We start from the raw sequence: 25725 nt of genomic DNA on the forward strand, positions 1-25725 counted from the left end.
CTTTAAAAATATTTTTTGGAAAAAAAATGTGCTCACCAAGTGTAGCAGATTCTGTTGCTGAGACTTGTGCCAATGTGCTTTCTTAAAAGCTTTACAGCTTGCTGATAATCCCCCTGTGATATCCCCCTAACAACCCAGCATGTGTAGCTTCATGTATGGACAGACCTCATATCCAATCCAAATTCTTCCAAAACAAAACAACCTGGTTAATGCAATGATCAGTGAAAGTTTTTATTTTCTTTAAACAAGTCCCTTCACCTGTTACCTTGACAAAAATCTTGCTTGGTTTCTAACTGAAACTATATTTCCTAATATGCAAATATCTGTTCTGTACCTGAATAGAATCTATCTTTGCTTTGAGCTTAAGCTTATTTATCCTTTCTTGGTTTGCAATCCTCGGTTTGACAGGATCCTGCTGCACTCAGCAGTTACCAGGCACTGCCATTCTCATAGTACCCAACTTTCATTTTCACCCAAGGAAACCTCCATCAGCGTCCCTTCAACAGACAGAAATCCAGATGGATCCCAAGGCCTAATAGGCCTCTGGGATACATGATCATCTCAGCCCAACCATTTTCCCCAGAACAAATTTTTCCCTGGGCTGCTCTTGTCTCTCACAGTCTTGGCCCCACTGGCTAATATTGAAGAACCACAACATTATTTTGTCAAAATGACCCTAATAATGACCCAAGTTACCTCTCCTTAGTGATGTCCTTGGAGCAGAGTTGTAGAATAAGGGAGTTTGCAAGGAGAAAAATCATGGGTTCTTGACAGGGATGTGAGGCTGTAACTCCAAGACCCTGAAGAGGAAGAGGGGAAGTATAGAGGTTTTGGCTTCACTTTTCCTTTGCCTGTGTCCCTGTGGTTTACCCTCCCTGGCCAACAATTGTATGTTTCTTTCCACCAAAGTACTTGGCCTTATCCTCAGCCTGAGTGTTAGCAGTGGTTAAGTAGTTGTTAGCCCCAGAGTTGGAGCCTGTGACATGCTCAGAGATCCCATCCCCCTTGCTCTGGTTGCCATCACTGTTCACCTTCATTACTTACTGAGGCCTCTTTCCTGGCCTCTACTTTACCACAGAATTAAGTAGTTGATGTGTTCACTGCTCAGGATGTAGGTGACTGTGGCTGAGGCTCCCAAGTGAGGCAAAAGCAAATGGGGACTGGATCAGCACAAGCAGGGCAAAAAGACCTGGGAACATACAATTTTGTGAGTGACATTGAGTGTTCAAAAGAATGGGAAAGACCTAACCTTAGGATCTGTGTTTGGAGGGAAATAGCAAGAAGGTCTCCATATTGCTTTAGGAAGTTCTGGCCTATGGAGAAAACAAAGAGCAAGAGGTAAATGTGAAGCCAGTCCATGGTGGGAGGTGATTCCAAACACTATGTCTTGAGGTTGCCCAGCTGGGACTGGACTAGACAATACTCTTTTTCATCCTGTGTTCTTACAGCTAGAGAAGGGAGGAGCAGTGGCTGCAAATTTGTTCTTCTCTTCAGCAGCTTGTTTTTCTATGTTCTTGAATAAGCTCTGATCCTGGTGGCTTTGTGCTGGTAATGTTCTAATTTTAGAAGAAGGGCCACATGAGGCCAGTTGCAATGATGCATGCTTGTAATCCCAGCAGCTTTGGAGGCTGAGGCAGAGGATTGTGAGTTAAAATCCCATGTCAGTAACTTAGGCCATAAGTATCTCAGTGAGATCCTGTCTCTAAATAAAATATCAAAAAGGCTGATGCCCCTGGATTCAAACTTTGGTACCCCCCAAAAAAAAAAATTAGAAAGCACACAACGATGTCAGGGATGGAAAGTGCAGTTCACCTGGTAGCAGTAACCTCAGAGGAAATCAATGAATAAAATGAGGCCCTCTGTACTGGAGAATTTCTAGGCATTCCCAGCCTGAGTCTAACAGTGCCCATTGCTGCCCACAAGACAAATGACACTAAAATTGCACCATTAGTTTATGCAGAATTACCAATTCTGAACTCTTATTGTATTGCAGCCTCTTTGACAGGCATCTTAAACAAGACACTTCAGGCAGACATTTGCAATAACCCAACTTTATGCTTGGGCATAATATGTCCCCCTTTGTTCTGCTGAAGGAATTATTATTCAGAAATTAAGAGACATTGCTTAAGGGGCTGGAGTGGTAGAGCACTTGCCTAGTATGTGTGAGGCCCTGGGTTTGATTCTCAGCACTGCATATAAGTAAATAACATAAAGATTCATTGACAACTAATCTATATCTATCTATCTATAGGCCACACATCTATCTATCTCTATATATCTATATCTATCTATCTATATCTATATCCCTCTCTCTCTCTTTCTCTCCCTCCCCCCCCCCCTCTCTCGTTTGCCTAACTCTTCCAAAGAGAGAAAGTCTATCAAGAGTCCTTCCAGGAGACTCACCTTGGAGCTGTCCTTTCTGGCCATCTATGCCCTGCTTCCCCACCCATCTCCTTTTCCTTCACTCAGGCCTTCTGGACCCTCTTGTCAGAAGCCTCTCTTTCTTTATCCAAGTGCACTTTCCTCCCTTACACAGGAAAGGGGATATTTCTTCTACTCCTTCCATGGCATGTTACAAACAAGAACCTCTGGAACTATGAGGAGAGATTGGCATCTTGGACTTGAAAGTGTAATGAAAAGGCACATGATAATTGATAAAATTAGGGACTCTGAGGCTTGAAGACCAGATATGTGCTGCTGGGTTGGCCCAAGCTCTGAACTCAGGCAAGTTCCTCCTGTTCTCTGAGCCTCAACTTCCCCATCTGTGAAAAGATCAATGCTTGGATCAGAGGGGTGTTGTGTTTAAATGACTTAATTCATGGGGAATGTTGGATACATACACAAACTCAGATGCACACAGGTCTGTGAACTAGTCAAAGAAAGGTACATCCTAACATTCCACCCTTCTGCTTAGTGGGTTTTATGTGGCAGATACCTGACCCTGGTCTTCAATAACAACAGGAACTAAATCCAACTGATGTCCACACTCTGTGATGAGTGTCCTCACTTCTCTAGCTTTCTGTCTTTGCCAATGCTGTCTGTGAGAACCTAGTGCTGGAAGGATGCCCATAGCTCTCCAAGAACTAGAAACATGATCAGCAATGCTTTAAGAATTTTTTATGTCTTCCACCTGCTGAAATGGACCAATGAGTGGACAGTCATATCTTACAGAAATCCAGGGACCATGACTGTAACACATAAGAATCTCTCTGATTGTACTTCCACTCTGACCATCACCCCACTCCTCAAATTTTTGGGGCTGGAAAGCAGCAGGTCAGTTGGTCTTTCCAGCCAGAAATTCTTCCTCCATCCCCACAACCCCTGCAGAGCCTGGCTAGAGAGCTGTGAGGAGAGGGCAGTCTCTTCTCTGATCGGAGTGAGCTGAGCCCATCTTGCTCATGGATTTGTCTCCTTCCTTCTTTTGTGCTGGAATAAAGGGACAGCTGATAGGAAGGAGTTTGGGTCTCACTTCCCATCTGTGTGTGCCAGTGTGAGTACCACTGCTGTACCATGATTAAGAGTAACAGCATCATCCTTGACATGTGCTATTGACAGACAGGGTCTTCTAGCTGGTGCCAAAATATCTCTCTGGGATTTGTGAAGGCTGCTCACTTTGCATGTCATTTGAGCAGAGATCTGACATAGCATATGCTGGTTCCAATGGGTATATTCTTTGTGCAGTGCATCACCAAAGCAGGGGACTATGGCTGTCAGTTCCAGGGGCACTAAAACTGAGGACATCCGTGTGAACTTTTAGGAAGCCAAAGATTATATAAGAGGGGAGAGAAGAGATGGCCTCAGGATGAAGGATCCATTCTGAGTAGCCCTAATTATACTGTGTCTAGGTTGAGCGTAGTGTTTGAATCTGACCCAGGTCAGGGTACTTTGAGGACTGAATCTAGGGATAGGACACAGGAAGATCAGTTACACAGAGAGTGAGAAGGTGAGCAGGAGAGGGGTCCAGGCAATGATATTGATGTCCCAAACTCTGTGTTTTGAAATATGTAACACAGCTGTTCTCCTCCAGGTCTTTCTCAGGTCCTTTTGGTCAGTAAGTGTTTTGTTATTTTGAAAATTTTCTTCTCACTGAGGGTTATTGGTTAACATTCTACCAGAAATGAAGTAGTGCATGAAAATAAAGAGGAGGGATAGAACCACAACTTCTTCCATTTGCTCTCAGCAAGAACTTAGCCTTGGACCCCAAGGCCACTCATGACAGTATCCTTCTAGAGTTTGACCTGTGACCATCTTTCTTTATCCTTTGGGCAATGATATATCCTGAGTCTAGCTCAGCAGGGCTATTGACCTTTCAGGATCCTAGCCAAGGTCTGAGCTTCATCCCTTTGAGATCATTCAGGACACATGACAGCAGAAGGTGGACCACTGATCCATGCCTTCTGCCTCATTCTCCTCTCTGGGACTCTAGATGAAATTTGGTCCCATCCTGGTCATTTCACTATAATGTGGCACTATGTCACTAGAGTTGTTGCTAAATCATTTCATACATGGCATTTGTTTGATAAAGAACCACCTGAATGTGTGGACTTATCATACCTTGCAGTGTCATTCAGCATGATATTCTCTCTCTTCTATGACAGCCCCTTTCCACAATAAGCTGGCATAAATAATGTATTCTTACTTTTTATTTTTGCAAAATAATTTACATAATCTTGTTATTAGTTCTAGACGCCAGAGATGCTTGAGAAAAAAAAAACTAAAATTCCCATGACCTCACAGTTGTACATGGATGATCTCTGGAGGGTGGGTAGATAAGGCTCCTTCCAGCAAAGAGGATTCTTTCACTTAAGCAAGTTCAGGCCCATGGTCATACCTGAGTCCCTGAGTCAAGTAAGATTCTAGAGCACTCTGCAGAATCTCCTCAAGGAGGCTGTGCATGCTCCATCCAGGGAAGGGACCCACCTGTTATTAAACATGATCCAAGAGCCTTAAGGGATGATGTGACTGGACATGGAAGGAGAGGCCAGAAATGAGTGGGAAGGCATCTCTGCAAGTTCTTGAGATAGAGGGGTAATATCTGGAACAACTTATAGATCATGATCAATGGTGCCCTAGGATTAGGCAGAAAACCCATGCAGTCATAGTGGAGGAAGGACAGAGGTCCTGGGAGCCCTACATTCTCACACTGACCTCACTTCTAAAGTACTTGGACCAAAGCTTTGTCTTTTGAGTTATTTTCAGTCCTACAAAATCTACTCAGTCTGATACCTGGAGCCTGGTTCCTCCAGCACCTTTCTTAGATGAGTCTTTTTCTATGTTCTGGGCTTCCTTAAATGTCCTGGAGAGACACAAGAGAGTCTGCCCTCAGACCCTGGTTACAGTAACCCAGGGCATAGGTTCGACTTTCCTGACTTCCAGTTCAATGCCTGACCCTTGATCACCTGTTGAGTGGCACTGTGTCATTAGAATTATTGCTATATCATTTCATACATGTCATTTTGTTTGATAAAGAACCATGCTGGCCTCCCTATTTGTCTCTCTTGGGCAGCTCTATCCTCTGACTTGGTAGTAGTACCTCTGCTGCTATCTGTTGGTGGAGGAAACTAAGACTTGTGGTTCCCTTTAGGTGACATCAAAAGCCTCTGTCATCTGCAATAATGTGGACAGGAGTACTGCCACACTGTGCCAGCTGCACCCTATCCTGCACAGCACAGAGAGGCAGCATTTGTCCTGTGCCCAGAAGGACACTAGTATAGTTCCTGTAACTGACTCTTAGTATGAAAAGCTATCTCTCAGCCTTGTGTTTTGATAGAAAAATGGAGCTTATAGAATAAACTATAGCTCTTCTGTAAAGTGTCCAGGTCCTCAAAAATTTTGTAACACATTTTGGGGCCATTTACTGCTTTCACATTATACATAGAAATCAAGACTGATGCTTTCCTCTGCTCTAATAGCAGTAGTAGCAATGTCATCAGAACAGCTATTGCTCTGGCACAACAGTCCAACCATGGGTATATCACCATCACCATCTTCTTCCTCCTCATTTTCACCTCTGCTGCAACTATTTTACTCCATCACCCACATTTGCAGTGCATAGTGGAGGACTTTCCCCTCTTCCCAGTGTGCCCTTTCTTCTCTCTGGGGGAAGTGTTCTCCCATCACACAGAAAAACAACTGTTGGTTGATACCATTTTCCACACTTCTCTGAAAAATAGACAGGACTCCAAGAATTCTCTCACTCAGTGAGATCCACGCTGTGAGCCTCTTTTCAGTTAATGGACCCTTTCTGTTATTGAATTAATTAATTTGACAAAGAATTAAAAATCCATATAAGTCTTCCAATTTCACAGTGATTATAGTTGAGGCCCAAGGAGACTCTATTGCCAGGACAACTGAGAACATTGTTGTCAACCTGAGAAAATTACCCAGGTATCCTAAATGTAAGACGTGGTCTCCTTGTAGCAGGATTTGTCTAGGTTGTCTGGGGTCAGGGAAGGGCATGAAGGCCAGGTTGGGAGGCACAGCTGGGTGCATGCATTATAAATATGCCCACATATACATATATGCAAACTCTCAGATGCACACAAGTGTGGTGATGGCTTTATTATGTGTATAGGCTGGAAGAGGGTCCCTATGTTCTTATTAGATGGCTTTATGTTGCAGAGACCTGTCCAGTTCTAGAGACATTCCCAGGATGTATACAAACAGAACTACAGCCAACTTCTTTGTCTTGTCCACTCTGTGAGGAGTGTGTATCTTCTCTGTGATGTCCCACTCTGTGATGAGAGTGTATCTTCTCTAGTTTTTTTCTTTTCTCCAAGAAAAGGTTAAAACATTATTCTTTTTTGATTTCCAAGTGATTGAAAACAGAATCTCTCTTTCTCTCTCTCTCTCTCTCTCTCTCTCTCTCTCTCTCTCTCTCTCTCTCACACACACACACACACACACACACACACATGAAGAAGAAGGAGGAGGAGGAGGAGGAGGAGGAGGAGGAGGAGGGAAGGAAAAGAGAAAGAAAAACTTGATGCTTCTGTGACATCCTGATTCTGGGAGGAGGAACTTACCTATGCAGTAAGTATAAACATGATTAACACATTCTTAATAAGTTATGTCCACTAACCTATTTGCCTAGGCCAAGGTGTGGAATTACCACCTATACAAATGAGGGATTATGACCACTGAACACATGTCTGCCCGTGACTGTCCTTTTACTTAGGTCGTCTTTCTTTCCTATGCCTCAGCCTAGAAAATACCAGGACAGAATGGTCCTGCCACATCTAAATCAATACCTGATCATTTTGAAAATAATTCATTCATGATTAGAGCTAATTTAAAAAAATTGTTAAGGCTTACATAGTTTAGCAGCTAGGACTAAACTTAAGAAATAAAGATTTAAATAAATCCTTCAGTGACTCTTCTATTATTGATTGATATCACATTTAACTAAAATATATTCTATAATTTGGAAACATAGGCACATTATTAAAGAATAAAACCTGATAGTAAAAAAAAATTAGGTAACAAAACCAATCCATGAGTTTTAATCTGTTTTTGCCTTTGTGAGAAAAAAAAAAAGATATTTTGTTTTGATACAAGTTGTGAAAACACGAGTGAGCAAATAAAAGTCATTTTTTTAAAATTATTCAAAAACAGCATGCATTCCTGGTTGTTCAATTAATGATTTAAATTCTTATATTTATTTTAATTTTTTATGAAAGAGTAATTTTGTTTTTTCCCTTTTGCAATTAATTTCAAGTTTATTCATATAGGTGATGAGAATTACTACCAAATGTATGCCTGCCAAGTATTGAGGGACACCAAACTTCATAGTTTTATTTTGCTTTTAGAAACATCAGGTTTCAGATTTCTCTAACTTGATAAGTCAAATTAGCTCCTTGGAACCATATCCTGTAAAACAGTAATACATATAAAAATGCTCTCTCACTGTTTTCAGAATCCACCTTCAGGTCTAAAGATTCACAATTAACTTTTCTTATCAAAACCATGACATTTATGTTACCAGCACATTAAGTCCCTGTAATCCAAATTGCCAAGGAGATAATTGAAAGCAATCATAATTATCTGTGAGAATATTCAATAAAAGTTTTTTTCTTTTCATCAAGAAAAGGTTAAAGCATTATTCGAGGAGGAGGAAGAGGAGGAGGAGGAGGAGGAAAATCTAGGAGGAAGAGGAGGAGGAGGAGGAGGAGAAAAAATCTATGAGGAGGAGGAGGAGGAAAAAACTAGGAGGAGGAGGAGGAGGAGGAGAAGGAGGAGGAGGAAAAAACTAGGAGGAGGAGGAGAGAAAAACTCCCTCTAAGATATGCTAGAGGTAATAATTTACAACAGTATATATAATGTTTAAGCTCCATCTATTAAGGAACAAAATTGGTGTTAATATGAAATTACATGAATTCTGCAGTTTAAAGACACACCAAGAGAGAGTGATAACTTAGCCCTAAATTTCATAGTTAAAATTTTCCACATTAATAACATTTTGAGAGTTTTTTAAACCAGTATATGATTAACTAAAAAAGTGCTTCCTTTCATAATCCTGGTAATCCAAAACAAAAAAAAATACATTATTGTAAACAGCACACTGACAAACTATATTCATTTCTAGTTTGAAATCATCCATTTCAACTGGGCATGGTGGCCTATGTCAGAAATCCCAGGGGCTTGGAGTCTGGGGCAGGAGGAAGGAGAGTTCAAAGCCAGGCTCAGTAATGTGAGGCATTAACCAACTTAGTGAGACCCTATCTCTAAATAAAATACAAAATAGGGCTGGGGATGTGGTTCCATGATTGAGTGCTTCTGAGTTCAATAGCCAGTACCAAAAACAAAACAAAAAAATCATACATTTCAAATGGGTAGATTTTTATTTTCCACTCTTGTAGAGCTACTTTTAAAAATCCTTTTGTGCCAAATTTTCAAAGTGGTACAGCAGAGGACACATTTCAAAGTGATCCATGATGAGTATGCTTTCATAAAGTGTTCCATATAACGTGCATAAAAGACTTAATTACCCAATTATATTTTACCGATTAGTGATACAATTAGGTTTAACATTTCATAAAAATGAAATATCTGATTCTTCTCTAAATTCAGCTCAACCAGAAAAAAAAACAGTCTACTAATTTGGAAGAAAATGAATAAATACATATTTTATATATAGATTGTTCAGGAAGAAAGCAAACAAAATACCAACTCCATATATTGAATGTAACAATACTTAAACTTCTAAAAATAGCATATGAAATGCACATAAAACAATAGAAAGAAAATTATTATGGACTTCAATACTATCAATTATTAATATGGCAGACTTGTGACAGCTTCATGAAGACACTGGAAATTAATTTGTTTTCAACTAAAGACAATTGTGGACTTCAATGAAAAAGTATATGTGAAGGTTATTTCCTCTATTTTTACTTTGTGCAATAGAAATCTGCATAGCATAGTGTATTTATGACCAAAACAATAGATATTTTAAAGTGAATAGATACTATTTCTAAATGTTGTTAGGAATAAGAAGGCAGCACTGATTTGAGATGTACCCAGTCATCACTGATAGTTGATTTTGAGTTGTTTATCTCAGCATTTGTTCTTATTAAACTTTTCTGAGTGATATAACTTACGACCATTATTGTGGCTTATGGACCACAAATAAGACACATTCATAGTAGTGTTTTATCATAGAGAGATCCTTCACAGTGTATGTTGACAATAGGGATTCTTTGTCCACCTCTACCTGGAATCTATATTGCAGAACAACATTTTTTATATACTCATAGCTCAATTCTATGGAAAGTACTTTGCCAAATTTTCAAAGTGGTACAGCAGAGGACCAAGATGTATCAAAATTCCATCTGGCTTGAATGTTTTCCATATCGTATCAACATAGTCAATCACATTGTGAGCTGTGCCTTTTGCAGAAAGAGGCAGCAGTATAGTGCCACCTATTACATTATGGATAAATCTTCTGAAAATCTCCTGCTGTCATACAAAATTTAGAACCAGGAAGAAGACTGTGGGATTCAATGTCAGGGACAAAGATGGGTGGTATCTGATTCACTGATCTTCCATTATTGCTAAATTGATAGATCCAGTGAGAGATCCAGAGATAAAGTTTATGTGTATTAATTTTAGAATAGCTGTTCATAACAAGGTTGGAAGAAAAGAGAAGGAAGGAAGGATGGAAGGAAGGAAGGAAGGAAAGAAGGGAGGGAGGGAGGGAGGGAGGGGAGGGAAAATTCGCATCTTGACAAGCATCACCTAGCACAGCTATTTTCCAGTCCAGTTTTCCTAGCCCAGCAACAGGTACCAGGATATTTTCTTTAGGGGGATCCCATCTGTCTTTTAGAAAAAATTCAAAATTTCTTTTTGATTAGTTCAAAATCCAGGCAGAGAACTGCACTTCCACTTTCTTACTCTTACTGAGGTCACCCAAGCCTCCCCTGCAGCCCTTGTGCACCAGTGTTGCTGGATTGCCTTCTTGGCCCTAGCATTACTGCCTTGCTGCTCCTAGCTACTGAAAGTGCTGTGGCTGGCTGTTTTCCTCCAGATGGCACCCGTGGCACACATGTCCTCAACAAGCTGCCTGCCCTGCCCCCACTGCTCTCAGGGCTCCATACACACTGGGCTCTGAAGGTATTCAGCTGCAGCTTGTTATCTTGCAGTGGTCTTCAAGAAGTGATTGATGTTGCTTTCAAGTATATCAATTAACAATAAAGTGCTTAAAAGTACATTTTCACGGTATAATTAACAAATTTGCATTAATGTAAAGAAAAACATACTTAGGATTTGTCAAACTAATATTGAGTGTTATCTTTGTAGTATGTGAAGATTGATGTCAAAATATTGTTTGTAATTTATAAATTTATGTTGCTTCTAAATGTATCTTAATTACTTGTGTTAGGTTGTATAAATAATAAAACATTTTAAGGGAAAAAGTTTCATAATGCAGTACCTATAATTATATTTCCTCCTGGATCTTGTGTACAAATGTATATATATTTTCTTTGCCTTGAGTTTCTGTCTAGTTTGCTTTTTTCTAGTGTAACGGAATACCAGACAGAACGTGAATGCTGGCAGCAATTCAAACCATAGCTGCCTACAGCACAGTGTGTAGCAGGAAATACCAAGGTATGGCACATCTATTCATCTGGCGGTAGACTTATGATCCACATACACACATTACCCATATTAGTTTCAGTTTGTTTTATTTTTCTATAATAATAATGAGACCAGGTAATTAAAAAAAAAAGAAACTTATTTGTCTTCTGGGTCTGGAAGCTGGGGTGTCCAAGAGCATGGCCCTTGTGTCTGGTGTGGGCCTTCTTACTGCATCACAATAGAGTAAATTCATTATCACATCTCAAGACTAACTAAGTAAGCATGCTAGCAGGGGTCTTACTTCCTCTTCCTACAAAGTCACCAATGCCATCTTGGGCAGCCCCTTTATCATGTTCTTTTTTTTTTTTAATTTTATTGTTGGTTGTTCAAAACATTACATAGTTCTTAATATACCATATTTCACAGATTGATTCAAGTGGGTTATGAACTCCCATTTTTACCCCGTATACAGATTGCTGTGTCACATCAGTTACATTTCCATTGATTTACAAATTGCCTTTCTAGTGACTGATGTATTCTGCTGTCTATCCCATTCTCCACTGTCCCCTCACCCCTCCCCTCCCCTCCCCTCCCCTTCTCTCTCTCCATCCCCTCTACTATAAATCGTTTCTTCCACTTATATAATTTTTCTCCTACTCCTCCTTTCCTCTTATATGTAATTGTGTATAACCCTGAGGCTCACCTTCCAATTCCATGCAATTTCCCTTAACTCTCACTTTCCTTCCCGCCTATCATCCCTGTTTAATGTTATTCTTCTTCTCCAGCTCTTCGTCTCTACCCTGTCCTTGGTTACTCCCCTTATATCAAAGAAGACATTTGACATTTGTTTTTTAAGGATTGGCTAGCTTCACTTAGCATAATCTGCTCTAATGCCATCCATTTCCCTCCAAATTCTATGATTTTGTCATTTCTTATTGCAGAGTAATACTCCATTGTGTATAAATGCCACATTTTTTAATCCATTCATCTATTGAAGGGCTTCTAGGTTGGTTCCACAATCTTGCTATCGTGAATTGTGCTGCTATGAACATCGATATAGCAGCGTCCCTGTAGCATGCTCTTGTTAGGCCTTTAGGGAATAGACCGAGAAGGGGAATAGCTGGGTCAAATGGTGGTTCCATTCCCAGCTTTCCAAGAAATCTCCATACTGCTTTCCAAATTGGCTGCACCTTTTTGCAGTCCCACCAACAATGAACAAGTGTACCCATTTCCCCGCATCCTCGCCAGCACTTGTTGTTGTTGGACTTCTTAATGGCTGCCAATCTTACTGGAGTGAGATGGTATCTTAGGGTGGTTTTGATTTGCATTTCTCTGACTGTTAGCGATGTTGAGCATTTTTTCATGTACTTGTTGATTGATTGTATGTCCTCCTCTGAGAAGTGTCTGTTCAGGTCCTTGGCCCATTTGTTGATTGGGTTATTTGTTATCTTATTATCTAATTTTTTGAGTTCTTTGTATACTCTGGATATTAGGGCTCTATCTGAAGTGTGTCTAATCCTTATTATATGCCAAGGTCCTACTTCCCAAATATTAGAAACAGAGTTTAGGCATTAAGTTTCCAGTGTGTGAAATTTGGGGATCAGGTATACATTTAAAACATGTCAATATCTTACCAAATCATCTATTCTCTGACACTGTCTATACCTGGACATCAGAGATATATGTAAATTGACAGGTCTGCAGTATAAGTTGGTTGGGTATATGGGAGAAGATTTATTTTCAAGTATTTTTTTTAATTTTAGACGGATACAATTTACTTATTTGTATGTAGTGCTGACGATTGAACCCAGTGCCTCACATATGCTACGCAAGCGCTCCACAACTGAGCTGCAACCCCAGCTTCTATTTCAAAGTATTTTTGAGGTTATTATGAATGAGATACTTTTCCTGATTTCTTTTACTGCAAATGCATTATTGGAGAAGAGGAAAGCAATTAATTTATGTATTTTGATCTTTTATCCTGCTACTTTGTTGAATTTTTTAAATCAACTTTAGAAGTATTCTAGTGGAGTTTTTTGGGACTTCTAAATATAGGATCTTATCAACAGCAAACAGAGATAATTTGACTTCTTTTCCTAATTTGTATCCTTTTAATTTCTTTCTTTTGCCTGGTTGTTCTGGTTAGAGTTTCAATGACTATAGTGTATAGTAGTGATGGAAGTGGATACCCTTGACTTGATATTGATTTTAGAGGAAATGTTTTTAGTTTTTCTCTATAAGTATGATGTAGACCTTTGTCATATATAACCTTTACAGTATTGAAATAAGTTCCTTCCATTCCTAGTGTTTTAAATACTAGTGTTTCTCCACTGTTTTCAACATGAATGGGTGCTGGACTTTTTTGTATAGTTTCCTTGCATCACTTGGGATTATCATATGATTCTTCTACTTAAAGCTATTTATGTGGTGAATGGCATTTATTGATTTGCATATATTGAATACCCTTGAATTCCTGGGATAAAACACACTTGATCATGTTGTACTATCTTCCTAATGTGATTTTAAATGTGGCATATCATTTTTTTTATTTTGAATTTCTACATCTATTTTCATAAGGAATATTGGTCTGATATGTCTTTGTCTGGTTTTGTTCTCAGGGTGACACTGGCTTATAGTGAATTTGACAGTGTTCCTTTCTTTTCTATTTCATGGAAAATTTTGAGGAGAAATGTCATTAGTTCTTTTTTTAAAAGTCTCATAGAACTCAGCTGAGAATCCACCTGGTCCTAGGTTTTCTTTGTTAGAAGGCTTTAATTGCTGCTTCAATTATATTGCTTGATCTTTTTTTTTTTTTTTTTTAAAGAGAGAGTGAGAGAGGGAAGAGAGAGAGAGAGAGAGAGAGAGAGAGAGAGAGAGAGAGAGAGAGAGAGAGAGAGAGAGAATTTTTAATATTTATTTTTTAGTTCTCGGCGGACACAACATCTTTGTTGGTATGTGGTGCTGAGGATCGAACCCAGGCCGCACGCATGCCAGGCGAGCGCGCTACCGCTTGAGCCACATCCCCAGCCCTATTGCTTGATCTTTGTTCAAATTTTCTATGTACTCAGATTCATTTTGGGTCAGTCATGTGTGTCTCAACATTTGTCAATATAGTCTAGATTTTCTAGTTTATTTAAGTATAAGATTTCAAAACAGTTTCTAAAGATCCCTCTGAATCTCAGAATATTCTGTGTTGATATCTTGTCTTTCATTTATAATTTTATTGATTTGGCTCTTCTTTCTCTTTCTTTCAGTTAATCTGGCTGAGTTTATCAATTTTGTTTATCTTTTAAAAGGACTCAAAATTTCATTGATCTTTTATAGATTTACAATTTCATTACTTCTGGCTCTGATCTTAATTATTTCCTGATTTTTCTAAATTTTGGAATTTGTTTGATTTTTTCCCTCTAGGACCTTGAGGTATAGCATCATCTTATTTATCTGTAATCATTCAATCTTTTAATATAAGAACTGAATGCTATAACCTTTCCTCATAGAAGTACCTTCATACTGTTTCAGAGATTTTGATACTTTATATCTCTATTCTTATTTCTCAGCCTTTGTTTCCAGTAATTTCTCCCCTGATTTATTCTTGGAATTATTTAATCTCCTGGTGTTAAAATGGTTTGGTTTGGTTTTGCCTTGAGGTTGAGTTATAATTTTAATCCATTGCAATCTTATAGGATTCAAGGAATCATCTCTGTGTTTTTATTTGTTAATATTTGCTTTGCACCTTAAAATATGACCTATTTTAGAGAAAGTTCCTTGTGGCACTGAGAAGAAAGTAAATTCAACTTTTGATGGATGAAACATTCTGTAGATATCAGTAAGGTCCATTTGAAAAAATAGTATTTTTTCTGAAGACTCTTTTCTTAGTTTATGACTGAATGACCTAAATAATGGACAGAGGTATGTTGAAATTGCTCAGTATTGCTGTATTATGGTCTACTTGGTTCTTCATATTGAGGATGGATTGTTTTATATGCAGATGTCCTATGTTGAAGGGCATGAATATTTATTATTGTCATAACTTGTTGGATGATTCTTTTAGCCAGTATGAAGTGACATTTGTCTTTTCTGATTAATTTTGACTTGCAGTCTAGGATCTTTTATATTTGAGTAGTTACACATGCTTGCAGTTTTAATTTCCATGGTGTATCTTTTTCTATCCCTTAGCCTTCAGTATGAGGGTATCTTTGTCTGTAAGGTAAGTCTCTGTTATTTTATTCGGCCTCATTTTAAATCTAATCTGCCTATCTATGCCTTTTGTTTGGAGAGTTTAGAACATTTACATTCAGTGTTACTACAGAGAGATAACTTTATTTTCTGACATTTTGATTTATTTCTAATGGTTAATTCAGATTTGATTCTCCTTTAATTTACTATTCTTTATTGAGATTCATTCATATAATACTTAGTTTTATTTCTTCTGCATTAAACTATTTCATGTAGTGCAGGCTTAGTTGTTTGAATACTTTAATTTCTGCTTATCATGAAATGTTCTGTTTCAACATCAATTCTGAAGGATAGTTTGGTCGGTGTTATAATCTTGCTTGGCACATCTTTTCTTTCTGAGTTTGTTATATATAATTCCAACCCCTGCTAGCTTGTAAGGTCTGGGTCAATAAATCAATTGAAATTTAACTTACAAAATTAACTTACCTCTAAATGTAACCTGCATTTTTCTGTTATCATTTTTAAAATTCTATTGTTATTTTATATATTAGGCATCTTAATTAAGATGTGTCTTGGAGCTTGTAATTCCAGCAGCTCAGAATGTTGGGGCAGAAGGATGGCAAGTTCAAAGTCAGCCTTAGTAACTTAATGAGGGCATTACCAAATTAGCAAGACCCTGTCTCAAAAGAAAAACTTATCAATCAATTGATTAAAAAGCTTGTTGATGTGACTCAATGGTAAAGCCCTTCTGGGTTCAATGCCCTTTAAAAAATGTGTCTTTGAGAGGATCTTGTCCATTTTAAGGCTTTATATCTCTGCTTCCAGTATTTGGATTTTTATCTTTTTTTATGGGGGGGGGGGCTTGAAGGGAAATTTTAATATATGACAAACAATTTCAAAAGTTTAAATACATATGGACAAAAGTTAGTGATTTAGGATTTCCTTTTATAAAAGTAACTTTTAAATGTTACATTTAATATTTATATGACAAATATTAAATATTATATATTCATTTTGAACATCATAACATAAATATAAAACATGAAATATCCAAAGTTAACACTGATATATCCCACCTGACTTGGAGAGCATTTTATATATGTATATATACTTTATTTTTTAAGTTGTTGATTGACCTTTTTTATTATTTATTTATATGTGGTTCTGAGAATCAAACCCAATGCCTCACACAAGGTAGGCATTGAGCTACAACCCAGCCTTGCATTTTAAGTTCTCTCTCTCTCTCTCTCTCTCTCTCTCTCTCTCTCTCTCTCTCTCTTTTTAGTTGTCAAACTATAATTTATATGTGGTGCTGAAAATCAAACCCAGTGCCTCACACATGGTAGGCAAGTGCTCTAACACTGAGCTACAATCCAGCCTTGCATTTTAAGTTCTCTCTCTCTCTCTCTTTTTTTTTAGTTGTCAAACTATAATTTATATGTGGTGCTGAGAATCAAACCCAGTCCCTCACACATCCTAGGCAAGTGCTCTACCACTGAGCCACAATAGAAAGGAATTTTCAATGTTTTGACAATGCTAATAGTATATATTATTATTCCTAACAAAATCTTCATGAAATTTAAAAGATTTATACTAAAATTAGTTATTTATTTTCTTGAATATTCTAAAACATTTCTGTTTGGATGATTCTTCAAGTTTTCAGGTTGTAAAAGATATACAAATAAATTACTCAAGAATATACCCAAGGTAATTCTGTTTACTTTTAAGATGAAAATACCTTCTATTTTCAGACATTGAGAAAAAAATTAAGCAAACCAAACTTTGGGTCAAATTATGTCTTAATACAAATTATATATTATATTTCAATAAATTATCAACCAACAGGACTAAAAAATGCATTATTATTAAAAATTGAATTTACAAAGTGAAAGAAGATACAAGAAAACTTACAGAAACAAAAAGACTCAAAAGTATTCCATCTTCTAAAATAAGAAATATGAAATCTGAAAATTAAAATGTTGAAAATGTTGCTTGGAAAATTTTTATGACTTGTACTCTCAATTTCATTTTAATTGCTTGACATATATAATTTAATATTTAAAAAATGTAGCTAAATTATTTAATAATATTTATAGAATGCTACCTCTCTGGGTAGATATGTTTCATACAATAGTTGTAATTAAAAAATCACTTGATAGCTTTAATTACAATTTATTATTGACTGATAAATGGATTAACAATGTATTTAGTAATCTAGCCCAATATAAGGAATAATCTGATAAAGGCTCAGTGTGCAATTCTATCCCCTGGTAAAGCCAAGAGTTTGACAGCTATTTCACTCAGATTACATGTTTCCATGTGTGTTATTGATTAATAAAATAGGTATACAATGTCAAGCTTTTTCCTGCATCATTTTTTTTTGAGAGAAGCTCAATGATTTGGTCTGGGATGGGGAGTGGTTAGTATAATACAGAGAGCATACAGGAAAATATAAAATGGCATTTAACACCAATGCCAAAGCTGAGTGCCATGGCACATGCCTATAATCCTAGCGAATTGGGAGCCTGAGACAGGAGAATCTCGAGCTCAAAGCCAGCCTCAGCAACAGTGAGGCACTAAGCAACTCAGTGAGACCCTGTCTCTAAATAAAATACAAAACATGGCTGGGGATGTGGCTCAGTGGTCAAGGGCCCCTGAGTTCAATCCCTGATACCAAAATAAAAACAAACAAACAAACAAAAAACACCAATGCCAGTACTTTTCTTGTCAGGGAAATTACTAATTTTTGTGTCATTTATTTTTCTTTGGAACATAAAGCCATTAACTTGAACTTGTGATATTTATATCATACATACACCAAAATGCATTTTTTCATAAGTAACATGACATTTTAAAATATTGGAAACAGTATGTGCTGATTTGTATTTTGACTTAGTGGAACAAGAGAGAACAAATCAGAGAGGGGTATATTAATATAAAGCTTTAAAGTTCACAACACCTTCCTTTTCCTTTGTACTTACCACAAGCTATACACTGTCTTGAGAGGATTCATTGTGAAAAAAAAAATGTCAGTTACAGCTTTATAAAGTACTTTGGAAAGAACCAATGAGAAAATAAATTGTAGGGTAAGACTTCATATTTTTTTGCAAATACATGGTCTTAATTTTTCTTATAGAAAAAAATTAAATCAATTTATTACAAACATATCTAAACCATTAATTTTTGCAGCTTTCAGGTAAAGTCCAGAACTCTGTTTATACAAATTCTATGAGAAGAGTCCAGTAAATGTCATCTAATCCTAAATTGTGACATTTTCCATTCAAGACCTTGGCATAATCCCTCACCAGTAAGATCATAGCATGTCTGGATAGGTGACTGATGATCTTTAAAAGAAGCTAGCTTCAAAAAATGGGAGATTTCTACTACAGTCATGCATTCATGTTTTTTAGCAAAAATAAGTAATCCAGTTTTTCTTACATCCTCATGCACTCATAGTTTGTAGAGTTCTTCTTTAGTTACAGAAATCTCTGTACTGTCCACAACTACTATTATGAAGTCCATGTTAGTATAAGTATTCGAAGAAGAACAAAGAAATTCTTGGCCACCAATATCCCACATTAGCAAATGTACATCATTAATAACTATCTCTTCTACCTTACTTTCTATTGTAGAGGATGTATGTACAATTTCTTTCATAGAAAATTATAAAGATGGTAGTTTTTTCTGCATTGTCCAACACTACAATGATAATTTTGTGACCCTGATGATTGAATTGCCTCCATATCCTGGTGAAGAGAATTCCCATTCTTGTGCAGTGGACCCCCTCCAGCTACCTGGGCCACCTGGCCTGTCCTTTCCTAGCTTAGACTAAAGGGTAGAGAGGTGCACTGGAGCATCCACCTCTGCTGCTGTTTCATTTACACACTGGTGACTGTTCCTCTTACAGGGAACAAGAGATAGGCTAAAGCCCAGGCCATCTGATCTGAGCAAGGTGTCATCACTGCTGTTGCCACCTGCTCCTGGACATTGCCACCACTTTGTTTTTCATGAGATTCATGGGCCCCTGTCCTCCCCTAGTTCCTCTTGGGTGACTGCAGTCTGGATTTTCTTCTAGTTCATAAGGTTTGGAAATTTTTCGTAGCATTTCATTGAAAGGATTGTGCATTCATTTAGTTTGAATTTTGGAAACACCAATGGTTCTTAGATTTGGTCTCTTAATGTTATCCTAGATTTCTTAAATATTCTGGTCATGGTTACTTAACATATTTTCTTTGTTGTTGACTCCATGTTCAAGATTATATACTTTGTCTTCAAAACCTGACATTCTGCCTTCAAAGTGGTCTGTCTAATCTATTGTTAATGGTTTCCATAGGATTTTAAAAATGATTTATTGAGCCTTTCACTCTCAGTATTTCCATTTCATTCTTTTAAAGAATCTCTTTCTTTATTGAAATGAATTTCTTTATTGAAATACTTCCTGTATTTTTTCTCTAGTTCATTCTTGAAATCTTTTAGATCACTGAACATTTCAACTATGAACTTTCTAAATTCTTTCTCTATTATTTCCTGCACTGTGATGTCAATGGGATCAGTTGATGATAAGTGTTGTGGGCTATTTGGAGATGGTTTATTCCTTTACTTTTTCACTTATATGTCTATCTATCTGCTGGAATGATTATTGCTTTTATATTCATACAAAGGAATATTTCATGAGCTGCTTTCTCTTAAGAGAACCAGGTTGGGTGAATATCCGAGAATTTATATTACTGCACTCAATGTGTACCCTCTGCTGTTCTTAGCATCAGCACCACTTTGAGAGAGGACACTAAACCTTGTTTATACAATCACTTCAGAACAAACCATATACTAATTAACCTCAGGAAAAATAAAAACTAGGTGAAAATGTTCTTCACATTTCCTCTACCCCAGGTATAAAATCATAGTAATGATATGAAATTTATTGAGAAATTAATTACTAAGGATTGCAAAATTACTATTACATTACATAGTAAAGAAGAGGGGAGGAGAGATAAATTGGGGGGGAGATAGAAAAAACTACTAAGGTTAAAAAAGGAAAAAATATGGATGTGGTGGGATTTAAGGAAATTGCTATTAACATAAAAGGAAAATGGGTGATGGGGATCAAGAGAAGCAAGTGTATGCATAAGCTAAGAAAACAGAATGGTTCCAGCTAATTCTTTAAACATTAGAAGAAATACAATCAAATTGAATAATCTATCAAATAAAAATGAAGGGTGATATATATATATATATATATATATATATATATATATATATATATATATATATATATATATATACACACACACACACACACACACACACACACACACACACTCTAATTCATACCAGGGTGGTGAAAATTATTATTGAGTCTTTTTAATTTCTATTTCATCAAGATTTGGCATCTCTAGAAGATTCCCATCACTCTTCAGGTTTGGATCCTCCTAGAGGTATTGTGGGACTGGAGCTATTTCCTTGGTTCAATGGATTTCATGCCAGCTGGTTCCTGTTCATCAGTCCGAAGACCTGAAGTTGTGTGCTACGTGGACACTATGCTGTCTGCTGGCTGTTTCTTTTTGATGCAGGGGCACAGGATGCAGGGGTGAGGGCTATTGGGCTGACTGCTGTGGGATGCTGTGCACTCACTCCCCTCCTCTGAATCTTCCTTAAACTGTCATAGAGCCTGGTGACTATGTGCAATCATGGGACATGTAATTTCAGGTTCTCTGTGGGGCAACTCTGGTACAGAAGCCTCTCCCATGGCTGATGTAGATTGCCAGGATACCATCCCTATGATGGGATATGGTATCAGTTGGCCCACCTGTGTCTGAGCTCCCACTGTCCCAGGTTGGGAATCACTTGTGCTTACTCCCCTCTGATTGGTTTCCCCTGGAGTGCTGTCCACAACCACAAAGCCTGTGAATACAAACTATCCATGTGTTGTCTGTGACACAGAAGCCTCCTCTCAGGCTGCTATAGATCACTGGAGTGCCATCTCTGTGACTGGGTTAGAGAGTCTGAACTTTTCAACTATGAACTTTCTAAATTCTTTTTCTATCACCTGCTAGCTCACCTGATTCTGAATTCTCAACTTCATGATCATGAATTGCAGGCATCTTTTTGCTCTGCCACCATGATCTTCTCAGGGCAGTGTTATCCAAACACCTGTGAAACTGTGGAGTCTTTGGGGATAGGCTTTCTGTGGGGTATCTCTGGTACAAAGATCTCCATCTTGGCCAGTGTAGCTCATAGGGTTTTTACTTGTCACTGGGATGAGGGTAGGATGTCAGCTGGCCCATATTTATCTGGACTCCTACAAAGGCTAAGTTGTGCTCTGGGTCAGGGTTAACTCTTCCAGGAGTTATTAGCTCTCAGGTCTGCTTCACCTAATATCCCTTGTCCACAGTGATGGGGAGGGAGTTTTAGTCAATTTTGGCTAGCAGAGATCCTTCTACAAGTTTCTTCTAGACAGATTACTGAAACAGTTTCAGAGGCATTACTTCTGATTTTATTTGTTGCTATCTGGAGGTGGGCAGAAGCTGTGCTGAACTTATTCTTCTGGAGAGGCTGGCTAGTGTGGACTCGACAAGATGAATATGAGCCCATATGGCTTTCAGTCCACAATTTTGGCCAAACTGCCTGATTTCCTTCACCGTGCTTGCTGTTCTGTTGTGTTTTAACTTGATCTGCTATTCTTTCCAGATGTTGCTAAGGAAGTAGGTATATGTGCTTTTCCTCTCCCTCTTTCTCTCTTTGTTATGTCTCCCCCACAACCCCATTCTCATTACAGTATGGGGTCAAAGAATTCTGTCCTTATTTTTTGCTCTGGTAACCAAACCTCAGGTCCCTCTATGTATCAAACTGTCTAATATTAAGTTCTGGTCAAGTGTCCTGTCACTGCTTCCTTTCTAGGCTGTAGAGGGTTCAGAGGTTGCTGCCTAGATCCACTTCTCTCCCACAATTGCAGTTCTTTATTGGCTGTGAACTGTGTTCTGTGCTGAAAAGGCCCAGGTGTTATTAATATCATGACTGTGAGTGAGGGATCCTGTAAGTCCACAGATAGTAGTTTTACAGTAAGCATTGCAGGTAAAGAAAACAGCCCTGTTCAGAGTAAATTCTATTGCAGTTAAGAATAAAGGACTGCCTTGCCATAATGAAAAGATGTGTTCCCAGGTACCTGGTTGCTATCCACAGAGGATGACGCTTTGGGAAGTGGGAAGTCAGAGGTTTTTTATTTGTTTGTTTTTATCTCCCACATGCACATAGAACAGTGGCTACAGTCAGGTTATCTTTGAGAATGGAAATACCCATTGATAACCTCATGAGAAATCTCTATCCCTGCCACCTTGGACACTTTTTTTTTTCCTGAGCAATGATATGTGTTTTGGGGAGGAGGCTGACTGACAGAATGAGCCATTGGACACCTGATCATTTAGATCCTTTTCTCTTCCCTTTGTTCAGCATTACACAAGACACAGGCATCTTCATGACCTGTGAAAATACAAAGGAAATTTTTTTTAGAAATATTTTTTTAAAGAGAGAGAGACAATTTTTTAATATTTATTTTTTAGTTATCGGCGGACACAACATCTTTGTTTGTATGTGGTGGTGAGAATCGAACCCGGGTCGCATGCATGCCAGGCGAGCGCGCTACCACTTTAGCCACATCCCCAGCCTACAAAGGAAATTTGACAAGAAATTTTTTCTCTGTTGTAAAAAAGAAATGGTAAAAGAGGACACCTAAAATTGGTGTTATATTTCAAACATTTGTAAATGATGTTTCTTATTATTAGCTTGTATCTTTGAATAGCTAAAAATTACATTTGATTCTTATGCTAAAAAACAGCTTTTTTTTTTTAGATTTAGAAATGCTAACACTCTTAACACTCTTTTACTTCAATTGTGGACTTTTGTTCATATCATAAGTTGGTTTTCACCAATTCCCTGTGTAAATGTGTTTCAGTTACATAGAATATATTATTTTAAAAAATTATACATCTCTTTTTTTATCTAGTTGTCATTAATTTGGCTACCAGACTTTAGAATGCATAAGAGGCTCTCATTATATTGTTATCCACAGTGCTCAGGTGACAGTTCCTTTGGAGTACTCTCAGGCAGGAAGATGGCACCACCTAGAGGACCCAAGTGGGAATTCAGAGAGAGGAAGGGGTACAGAATAGAGACATGAGCTGAGGACCACTTACCTGTAGGTTACTGAGCCTCAACTCTGCTCCTGACATACCATGCACAATGATCATGACGTGGCCCGCCTGCCCTCATGATTTGTGCATCTCCCAGTTCTGGATGTTTGGCCACTTGATATTTCATTTTCCTGTATTTGTGAAAACCTGGGAAAACACTAAGATACATTTTTCAAAAGGTGTATAGTTCCTATTTTAGATCCACATTAAGTCCAAAATCCCATGATTTGCTTTGGTGTTTCTCCTATGGAGCCTGAGTCTAAAGACAATGTTTCTGTTCTCATCACTGTTTTCTCTGTCTACTGATTAGGATGGCTTATATAGTTGGACAACTAGAACATGTGGGATATGCCACAGAGCCCTCCTATCTGGCTACCACATCTGTTTGGCAATTTTACTGTTTGTAATATGTGAATAGGAACAACATCCCCGATATTGAAATGTATTATTTTCTGATATCATAGTCATATGTGCTTCTTTCTGGGTCGATGTTGTAAGATGAAACTTACAACATTATTGATTATTAATTATTTTAAGAGAGATGGCTCAAAATGATCAGATCACCTAAACCCAGAATGTTTCAGCTAATGTGGCAAAAAAATATTATGGTTTCCTTCATAATCTCCAAATTTCTCGATATACTTGTCATTTCATGCACAATTGCCATGACAACATAGAGACTAGGAAGTTCTCCTGGTTTTCCACATGGTCCAAGCCCCCATGTACTGTGTTACAACATGGAAAGGAGAGTCAGCATATCTGAGAGAATAAAATGACCATGTGTGCTCTTGTCCACTGCACAGGCATGCACACTGTTCCAGATCTCGCTCTCTGAGAGGAATGCAGAACTCGGCTTTCATATCAATGGTTTATACCAAGTACCTGCAGAAAAGTATACTGCTCTGGCACATGCCACAGCTGGTGCAGAAATGGACAATGAAATTATATCCATCTGAACATTTGGCAGTGTATTTCTATCTTTCGGAATTCATCAAATTGTTATAGAGGACAGAGGCATGAATTAAATGGCGATATAACCCAACCTTGAGCACAAGTCCTTCAGGTGTTTAAAGGTGGCATTAGTCTATGATTTTCATTTATTATTCTGATTGAGCAGAGATGAGTGAAGACTCAGGATTAATCATCCTCACAATATTTCTACTAGGAAATAATTTAGTACTTTCCAGTTCTACCCTGTGTGTTGGAATATTTCTACTCTGCCCTGCAGAATGGCAGAACCAATGATAAACTTTAAGTAGGTGTCATTTAAAGATGCAATACTTTCTTATGAGAGCCTGTTGAACTGGAACAAAGAGCCCCTGGGTCATGCAGGTATCCTCCCACCTGTATGTGCTTCAATCTCCTGGTGATCCCGATGACCTCCAGGCCCTCTTGAGGACAGAGTCCATCTAAGAAGACACAGTCCGGGCAGCATTTGTCAGCAGAACTAGGGGACCACACCATGAAGAAGCATCCTAAGGGCTGACAGTGAGTCTGAAGGGCTGTCCCTCCTCTCTCTGTCCCCTGTGGATAAGTGCTGCTTTGCACACCAAAAATCTCCTCCACCAACAGCCTGGAGCTAAAGATAAATTGCATAATGGGCAGCAATCTCTTAGATTGGAACAAGGAAGGACTTGGAGAAGCCAGCTCAGCCTAGGCCTCAGGATGTAGACTCAGAGGAACCTCTACCATGGTCTGTACCCGTCTCCTTCTAGGGCTTATCTCTTACTGCACAGGGTCTTCCTCAAGGGACCCACCCATGAAGCTCAGGGCTCTGGGACCAGCCTGGAGCTGGCTCTCAGCTCAGCATGACCCTGACTGTGAGGGCAGTATGCTCAGGATTTCAGCCCTACACTTGCTTACTTGATGCTGTGAGTCTGAGAGGGCCAGGAGAGAGGAGCTGCTGCTCACCTGCTCAATGACACCATCCTCCAGTCAGCCCATGGGACATGGACTGACACTGATGGGAGGGGGCTTCCTGAAAGCCCAGAGAGTCCTTGAAGTAAGTCTGGGTTAGGCAGGCAGGAAATCCTTTGGAAGACTTCCTCAATGTTAATCCCCCCTCTCCTTTTCTCTCTGTAGAGTCGCCTTGGCCTCCTCTGACCTGACTCAGCCATCCTCAGTATCTGGCCATCAGTAAGACAGCTAGTATGACCACTCTGAAGGCAATTTTGGCTGGAAGTATGTATATTAGTACTAGCAGAAGCCATGCCAGGTTCCTTTACTTGGCAAATATTATGATGGCAAATGACATACACCATCCTTGGTCTGATTTCAGGTTCTAACA

The 25725-nt window shown here is 38.4% G+C and overlaps 1 protein-coding gene and 1 pseudogene across 3 annotated transcripts in view; both read right to left on the minus strand.

Annotated features, from left to right (window-relative positions):
• The window catches only part of LOC308643674 (immunoglobulin lambda-1 light chain-like), a 375374-nt gene that overhangs the window by 217527 nt on the left and 132122 nt on the right, over positions 1-25725 (minus strand). The window lies entirely within an intron of this gene.
• Positions 18502-19018, minus strand: LOC308643676 (ADP-ribosylation factor-like protein 5A; annotated as a pseudogene). The gene has a single exon. The product of its transcript is annotated as an ADP-ribosylation factor-like protein 5A (transcript).

This window comes from Spermophilus citellus, assembly GCF_964194105.1.
Source record: "Spermophilus citellus genome assembly, chromosome: 3".
Lineage (NCBI taxonomy): Eukaryota > Metazoa > Chordata > Mammalia > Rodentia > Sciuridae > Spermophilus > Spermophilus citellus.